Source organism: Nothoprocta perdicaria, unplaced genomic scaffold, assembly GCF_003342845.1.
Source record: "Nothoprocta perdicaria isolate Ctin4 unplaced genomic scaffold, notPer1 scaffold_496, whole genome shotgun sequence".
NCBI lineage: Eukaryota > Metazoa > Chordata > Aves > Tinamiformes > Tinamidae > Nothoprocta > Nothoprocta perdicaria.
In genome coordinates, this window is record NW_020455750.1 from 156,111 (window position 1) to 165,180 (window position 9,070).

The 9,070-nt window shown below is 41.2% G+C and overlaps 1 pseudogene; it reads left to right on the forward strand.

The window, feature by feature from the left end:
- Positions 1–4,833, forward strand: part of LOC112954215 — a 13,594-nt pseudogene extending 8,761 nt beyond the window's left edge.
- Positions 4,834–9,070: the final 4,237 nt, after the last annotated feature.

Genomic DNA, 9,070 nt, shown 5'->3' on the forward strand with positions numbered 1-9,070 from the left:
CTCTCCTCTCCTCTCCTCTCCTCTCCTCTCCTCTCCTCTCCTCTCTTCTTTACAGAATATTGAGCTCCCCTCTCACATCTGTCCCCAGCTCCATGCTAGTTAGAAAGCAGCACGGACTCATTTCCTTTTTACACCAATTGAATTTCTCTGTACCCAGCCTTTTTTATTATTATTTTCCTTCAGGGTGAGATATCCATTTATTTTTCAAGAACTGTTCTCTTGATGCCCGCTTCTTTGGTAAAAGTACATGCACAAACATCCCTGTTAATATACCAAGTGGTTAGTATATCGATTAAATGATACTTTTACCTATTATGTCATGGCTTTGTTTATACTCTTGTGTTGAAACATATCTGCAGTAAGGATTTTTTTTTTTTTGACAGTAAGTCAAAAACATCTAATTAGAAGCTGTAGATTATTTTAGTCTATCTCAYGAAAGGATACATTCACACATAGTGTATCTTCATCCTTACTATTTAATGCCCACTTTTATGGGCATAGTATCTCTTCTAATAAAGAGCAATCATTTTCTCTACTTTTTCATTTTACTGAACAGGACAGAGACTTCCTTAGCCATCATATAGCCCCCAGATATCAACTCTGTGAGCCCAGATCGAGGACATTCCTCAGTCTCCTGAGCATTAAAACAATTCAAGATGAAAAAGAAGGAAGTTTTCTGCAGCTCAAAAAAAATTTGGTAAATGCTTTGAGATATCACCAGAAGTGCCGAAATTCTACATTTTATATCACACTTAGTTCCGTGAAGCTTTTTAAGGATATTGCATAATCCGACAGATTTCACTTAAAATTTCACCTTCTTGTGGGTGTTTTGGACCCTTCTTTGAAAACCACATCCTGTTTCTTCATTTGGTGTGTTGGGACAGAAACCACTGAAGAATTTGCATGATTGCCTGTCTAACCCAAGGGCTGCAGAGGAGGGAGGTTCTTGTARAACAGTGCGTCACTGTGTCGYGTTGGAGGTACGGTAGTACCACAGTGTTATAAACATCGCAGGGTCCTGTATGAAAACCTGTAAATACAAAAAAACCACAATATATCTTTTGGAAGAAAAGAGATAGGAGCTTGAAATGCTTCAGGAGACAGATCCAACRTTCTTTTCRTRYTTCTCTTTGCCATGGAATGACAGATCTCGCAGAGTTTCCGAGAAATGGAAGGAAAGGAAAGCTGTGAAGCTCTGCCCTGGATCAAGCCATTTGAAAACACCGAACTACTGATTTGTTATTTCTCCTCGCCCAGTTCTGGAGGAATGTGGCTCTGGACATCCTAATGGGATTGTATTTATGAATAATTAGGACAAACATTTGGATTTTCCTCTCCCGTTTTGCATACACACCTTTGGAGGACAGTGCAGAAAGGGTCACTTATTTGACTGCGTATTAGCAGTGTGAACAGATAAGCTCATATTCGGAAGCGGGACCTCTCTCACGGTTGAACCGAGTAAGTACTGTTGTTTTTCCTTCTCTAAGCTAAGCTAAAATGTGATARTAGGAGAGAACAAAAGGATGTGGTGAAATGGTGTCTGTGTGATGCTGGAATCTCTGGAATSTGTTCCCCATGGGAGGGCTTCAGGGGGAGTCTTCAGCTTGTACCTGCCTAGAAAAGCTGCTACGGGGCTAGCTGTGCATCTCGGTATGATTCTGCAACCCCCAACCTGACTGCTGTGCACTTCTGAGGCTCAGCATGCCCTGTGTGGATGGCACTGAGCTAACATCAGCACCAAATTTCTTACTTTGTGGGTGTTTCGGTGGGTTTTCACTGGCTTGTGTTGAGCAGTTGGGTCCAGCTCAGCCAAAAGCTGACATGGGAGAGAAGTCAGGGGGCAGCTCTTGCGTGGCGTAGTGCACCCGGCTAGCTTTTGGCACTGGCCCCACGCTCATGGTGTTAGCAGGTAAGTGATTTTATTGGCATGGAGAGGGAGGAAAAAGGCTAAATAACTTGGAGCTTAAATTCTCAGAGCTGACTCAAACCCAAACCTTCTCAGAATGAATGGGAATTAGCTGTTAAGTGGCCTAGACTTTGAAAAATGCAGATATTGCTGTGGGTAGGTGCTATAACAAAGTCTTAGGTTTTTCACCCCTTKATTGTAATTTTGCCATTTAGAACAAAGATCAAAACAGTGCCTTAAAGGCTTGAAAAAGAATGTCAGGAGATTTGCCCACGGACATCCAATGGACAGTCCTGAGAGAGTTTTCCCCTTGTTGAGTTTATTACACAAATTATACATTCAATTTTGCACTTCTCCTGCCATTGTGGACTAGCAATCTGGCACTATGCATGGCCARAAAAGAAGTCACCCCTTTTGCAACATGTATGAGACTTCTTGTTGAACCAAGTACTGCTCCTGTTRTCTTTTTAACCATCTCCAGACAGGATTGGGGTAATTAGCATCATTAGCCCTGTATAGGGGGGAACACCTCACCCCAGTTGCAAGTGTTTGATCTTATCAGCAAATCCTGGAGAAGTGGAGCTCAGCAATCCAAAGACAACTTCTGATCGTTTCTCTCCTACTTGAAAAATTCCTTCTTGCAATTCCTTCTTGTTAATGAAAAGATCCATTGAAGAAGCAGAACTTCATCTCYGAAAGTCATCCCACTGATACAACAGTCTTATACAACAGTGAGATGGCAAAAAGGCGTCTTTCTTTGTCCTACAATTTATTATTGCTGCACTTACATGTGTTAGTTGCTTCAGAATAAGGTTGGAGGAGCAGGAAAGAAAAAACAATTCCTTTTTCATGTCTCATGACCATATAAGCCTATATCTAATAGAAGTGTTATTCTTGGGAAATACACCATTGAGAAAGTAGAATAAATTGACATGGATTTGCATACTTAAAAGCTCCTTCTCGTTTGCCACTCCCACATTTGCAAAATAAATAATTCGCATATAGGCAAATAATTCATATATAGACCTAAGTTCTAGCAAAAGCAGGATTAGAATTTCAAGAAATCAAAGCTCCTGCAACAAACCTACCCTTATACACCCCCCTGTCTTTGACACACTGTTTTGGAAACAGTAGCAGGAAATAAACACAAAAAAAAAAGATATTAAACCAAAGATAGCGCTGGGGAAGAGTCACAGCTGAACTACATCTGAACTGTTCATGACGGCTCACAGACAAGCTTGCAATAATCTAAATGCCCAAATAATGCATTTTTTTTTCCACAGGGAAACGAGAAGATTCTGCCCCAGAAGTCATTGCGATTAAATCAAAGAAGGTTAAGAAAGAAAGTGAAAATGTGAATGCAGTTTGTTTGGCAAGGAATTTCTATCCAAAGAACCTCAGTTTGGAAGCATCATCTAATGAGGTGGTATATGAGCAGAACAAGCCTACCTTGACATCTGTGGGGACGTACAGCACCATTAAAGTGGTTCAGGTGGAACCAGAGGCACAGGTGACCTGCGTGGCCAAGTTCAACGGCAGCACTTACACCAAACACACTCTGCCAGGTACAATTTGTGGTATAATTGCAACGTATTTCTGGCTAGAATGTGCCAACCCTTCCTCTTTCTCCCTCCAAAAGCATCCATGTGTGGATCCCTCTAACGATCCATGTGTTTCTCCCTCTAAGAAGCATCCATGGAGTGAAAAAGCCATCTAGGTGCTTAAGCTGGTCGAGTTGAAAGAGATTTAAGAGCATCTAAAAGGGTCTTAAATTTTCATTCCAAAAAAAAAAAAAAAAAAACACACTCTCTTCACAGAATTACAGGAGACTTGAGGTTGGAAAGGACCTCAACACCCCTACTCATGCAGGGTCACCTAGAGCACATCACCTTGGATTATGTCCAGATGACTTTTGACTACCTCCAAGTATGGAGACTTCACAGCCTCTGTAGACAACCTGTTCCAGGGCTCTGTCACCCTTAGAGTAAAGATGTTGTTCCTCATTTTCAGCCAAAACTTCTTTTATTATCAGTTCGGGCCCCTTGCCTCATGTCCTGTCATTGAAGAGTTTGTTCACATCTTCTTTACACCCTTCTGTCATGTATTTATGCACTTTTATGTCATATATATACAATTTTAAAAAATATGTAACATAATTATATAAAATATAATTATATAAAATATAATTATGTATTTATATATATCTTCATGTCAATTTTAACTATTCTTAATGCTGAATTTTCTTAATTCCTGTTATAAATAGTGAATTTCACGCAGTGCTTCTCACCTGTTGAACTTGGTTCAGTCCTTTTAAGTTTTTACGTATTTTTTAATAGTGACTTTTCTTTATTCCACTGTAGAAAAGGAGGTTGAAGAACCAGTAGCAGTGAATGTTTGCAACGTGACAGACACCCTTACAAAAGGTTAGTTACCTAAAGGGACTGGAAAGTTATGTTATCTTGTTGAAACTAAAACAAATGCATAAAAAAATTATTTTCTCAGATGGAAAAAAAATTAGAATATATATTTAAACATATATATATTTAATATATATAAAACCAATCATCTTCTTTTTTCAAGACAGCAGAACATGCAAGCTTTGGTTTTGGCAAATAAGGATCAGCAAGCAAAATCTGATCTCGACATTCTCCTCTTTTCCCTACCAGTGTCTTCTAGTTGTCTTTTCTTTTGTTACTGTTTATTTCTCTGAAACTTTGAGTTGAATTTTTCCCACTTTCTGCCAGTACAAAAAAAAAAAAAAATCCCAATCTAGTCTATGATGTCTCTGCTCTTTTCTCTCTCGCTAAGCAGGTGCCAAAGCAGGCAGAGTGAACATGCTGTCCATGGCTGTGCTGGGTTTGCGAGTCCTGCTGGCCAAAAGCATCGCCTTCAACACGCTCCTGAGTATCAAGTTGTTTCTCTTCTGAGGTAGGGACACGAGACTTGATTTGGGGCAATACTGGAAGCAGGTGCTGGAATGACCAACTGGCTTTCTATACCAGGAGTGATACTTGTTCCTATCATCCTGTTTACTACTCATTTAGTAACTTTTGTAGCTTTCTGGAGGCAAAAAAAACGAACCCAACCAACCAACCAACCAACCAACCAACCAACAACAACAAAAATAAATAAAAACGCACAAAAAATAAGACAAAAATGAACATATCCCTCCCCACCTCCTCCTGTCTGGATCCATATCCCCAGCATTTTCAGGAGCTGGGGAGGAGGCTTGGGCAGCTGCTCYGGGCAGAGTGCAATGCCTGGAGAAAAATCAAGGTGAATCGAGAGCCAAAAGTGAGTGCCTGAAATCAATTATATGAAGTGGTGAGAAAAAGGGAGTGGGAGGGACTTTTTGTTTGTTTGTTTTAAGCTAATGCACCTAAAATAGCACAGAAAATGGTCCGGCCTAAGCTTTGTGTGTCTACCATTCCRACCTAACTGCAATCAAATGGTGTCAGCTAGGCCTGCGTGCCTTAAAAAGTGGATAAGACTTTGAAACGCGCTTCGTTCTTCCAGGTGGTGGGGAAGGTGGCCACCAACAGTCTAAGGACCAGGCACAAACCACAGCAACTTCAGCATCCCAGATCAAATCTACCGACAGCGAGAAGTGAGAGCGCAGAACTGCACCTTCCTCTTGCTCGCTATAGATCGGTCATGCGACTTCTCAGCTAAAGCTGTCTGAAAGGTTTCTAAAATGCATTATAACGTTGCATCCTGCCTCGCTGGTTTCTGTTATTTTAAAAGGAATTGTAAGTGCTTTTGCTATTTCTTATTCCCAGGGAACKTTATCCATTTGCTAAGGAGAAATTGAGATTCTCCACTCCTCTGAACATTGCCTAGAATCAGCCAAATTGCTTTCATAGTTTTGAAAAATCAGATTTTCACTATAGATCCGTGACATTTTTCATTTCCCTTCTATAGGCAAATTCTATCACTGTCTGTAGAAATGTTTTACAGCTTAGAGAATTCTGGCAGAGCAGATATTATTTRGTTTTAATATTTTTTAGGTAGCCTCAGTGGCAACAGTTTTTTAGTGCAGATGAAAAGATGCGTGTTGTGAAGATCCTTGAAATGATTCACTTCAACCATATACTACTCAGCCATAGTAACACTTTAATTTGCATTTCTTCTTCATTTCACTGCCCTTCTGTTGCTAAGTATATGAGTCCAGCATTTCAAGTTTACTAAATAAAATTTTCCTATACCAAAGTGTCCTGTCATTTGTACTGTGGTCTTTCTTTCCAATTTAGGATGGAGATTACTGAAGTCCAGCTGTCCTGTCCAGTGATGAGTTAGATCTAGAAGTCCAGTTAGGATAGCCTATTTGTGCCCTTGGCTGCTTTTGTCTTTTCTAGGCTTTGAACAGAGAAAGGAAAGGTCTCTTGGGCACATTGAAGGGCTGCAGGAGGGGCACGAATTTTAGATTCATGGGATTTGCTTCATGTGGAGCATTGTGTGCAGTTGTGGGCTCCCCAGGACAAGAGGGATGTGGAGCTGCTGGAGAGAGTCCAGCACAGGGCTATGAGGATGATCAGAGGCCTGGAACATCTGCCCTGTGAGCAAAGGCTGAGGGAGCTGGGCCTGTCCATCCTGGAGAAGAGAAGGCTGAGGGGGGACCTGAGCAGTGTCTATAGATACCTCAAGGGAGGCAGTGAGGAGGAGGGGGCGGCCTCTTTGCAGTGGTGGCCAGCGTTAGGACTAGAGGGAACGGCCACAAGCTGAGGCACCAAAAGTTCCACAGGAACTTAAGGAAAATTCTCTTAAAAGTGAGGGTGACAGARCCCTGGCACAGGCTGCCCAGAGAGGCTGTGGGGTCTCCTTCTCTGGAGATCTCCCAAACCTGTTTGGACACAATCCTGTGCCACATSCTGTAGGTGACCCTCCATGTGCAACAGGGTTGGACTAGATGAGCACTGAAGGTCCCTTCCAACCTTAACAATTCTATGATTCTATGGTTCATCTTTCAGAGACCTTTGAAGAGACCCAACCTAGATATTTTGCATCATAGCAAAAAAGGGAGATATGTTCAAAGGGAAATCTATTAAGAGCAGGGTTGATATGAGCAGKAGGAAGGAAAACACAGATCTCAGAGAAGGAGAGAACTTGCTGTTTTTTTCCTCTCACTGATACTGGAAAGGGGCCAACAGGAAATAACCTGTGGTGGTTTGAGGTAGCAGTACAGCTGCCCCAACAACTTGGTTAGTCATCTCAAAGACACCAAGACTCATGTTTTTCTCACAAGAAACAGCCAGGCTGCTGTGGTTGCTGCTTGTGACTGGGTTGTACCTTGCAAGGAGAACTCCCCCTTGTTTGAGAAGACATGTGAACCACATCCGCRAGGGGAAACTTGTCAGATTTCTCAGATTCTGGCTGCTGCAGTGCTAGTGYCAAGACAGACCCACAAAGCATGTGTCAAATCATATGGAATCACATAGAATCCTTAAGGTTGGATGGGACCTCCAGAGGTCATCTAGTCCAACCCTCCTGCATGCACAGGGTCACCTGGAGCTTGTGGCACAGGCTGCATCCAAGCGGGTTTGGAAGCTCTCCAGACAAGGAGACTCCACAGCCTCTCCTGGCAACCCGTTCCATGTGGAGTAAGGTCTATTTAAATAAGCTTTGGAAGGCTGGTGCCTCAGACCGTACAGAAACATAGATAAAGTAAGGCCTTCACCCTATCCAGACGACAAATGAAGTTTGCACAGTGGATCCAAACCCAGGAAAATTCTTTTTAAAATTAATTCCACCACTCGAACTTAAATCAGCCACTTTGCTCACTAGTATTTTTATGCTGTTTTGCTGACGATACCCCAACCTTTTGTGTTGCACTCCTTTTYGGACCTTTTCCAGTCCCACAGGCAAGACACAGACCAGAAATKTTCATTTTCTCACAGCGACTTGGGTCACAAGAAACGTAAATCTATCTTCAGGCTCATTTAAATAAATATGAGATCCTTTAAATTCCCAGGGAGCCCAGAATCAGAATCAACACAAACATTTTGAGAAGACCTGTCTCAATCCATTGAATAAATCAGTCCTCTTCTTTACAGCATTCCAACAAATGAATCAGTAGTGACTCAGAGCGGAGAGCATATAATCTGCTCTTGTCCACTAAATACGTTGAAGGAAATCTGATTTTATTGCCTAATTAACACCAAGTCTTTTCCCAGAGTATTTTTAGGTGTTAATACAGTTTGTGTAGCATGATCCATATTTTAAGAGAAAGCTTACAAATATWTTTCGCCTTTCTCACTTTTCCCCCCCACAAAATGGCAATATTTACAGTGCTTAATCAAATTACATAATTCAGCAGGTTTCTCTTAATTTAAATCGTTGTGCTGAAAGTTTCAAATGTGTGTATAGGCATATCTTGTGCTTTCTGTTAGATATAAAACAATTTCTTTTTTGACTAGGCATCACCACAGTGATTTCCTTATTAGGTTTCTTTTAACTGTAAAATAACTTCTGTGACCTGCCTCTTCAGGCAGGTCTTTTTATTTCTATGAAAAAGGTCGTTCAAAGGAGAAGAAATATGCAATAAAAATTGCCTAGCTCTCCAGTGAACATTTAAGCTGCTTTGCTAAATTTTGAGATTTTTGTTACTTAGAAGTGGCTGAAAACGTATGGTRTGTTTCAGCTAGATAAGCTCATTTTGCTATTCTGTTCTCAGTAGTACTTTAAGCATTATTCAATTTTGTCAACATCAAGAGAAATGTCAGAAAAGCTTTTTTTTTGTGTGTGTAAGTTTATGGATGTTCTGTTCTAGTTTATTCTAGTTCTTTTTGAAGTATTTTCTTGTTCTAACGTAGGGAGATACACACAGGATGCTTAGCGTTCAGCGTTCCCTTTTACCTTGTGCCAGTACTAAGCTCGCATTCTTCTACTGAGAGGCTCCAGATCTTTTTGAACACTATGAAGCGCTTCATCACTGTCACCGAGAGAGTTTTCTGCCAGTTTATATCTTRGATATAGTCATATTTGACTACTGCCCAACTTCATAGGTGTTCCTGGCAAGCGTTTACAGTTTGCATGCCGAAGGTGCAGCTTCACCTCCCTGTTGAGGATCCTCAGAACTCACCCACCAGGCTCTCCAGATGAAGTTGAGTCCAGTGCCTTTTTTCCCATAGAGTTTTATGATGATTTGGGTGATTGCTTTAATTTGAG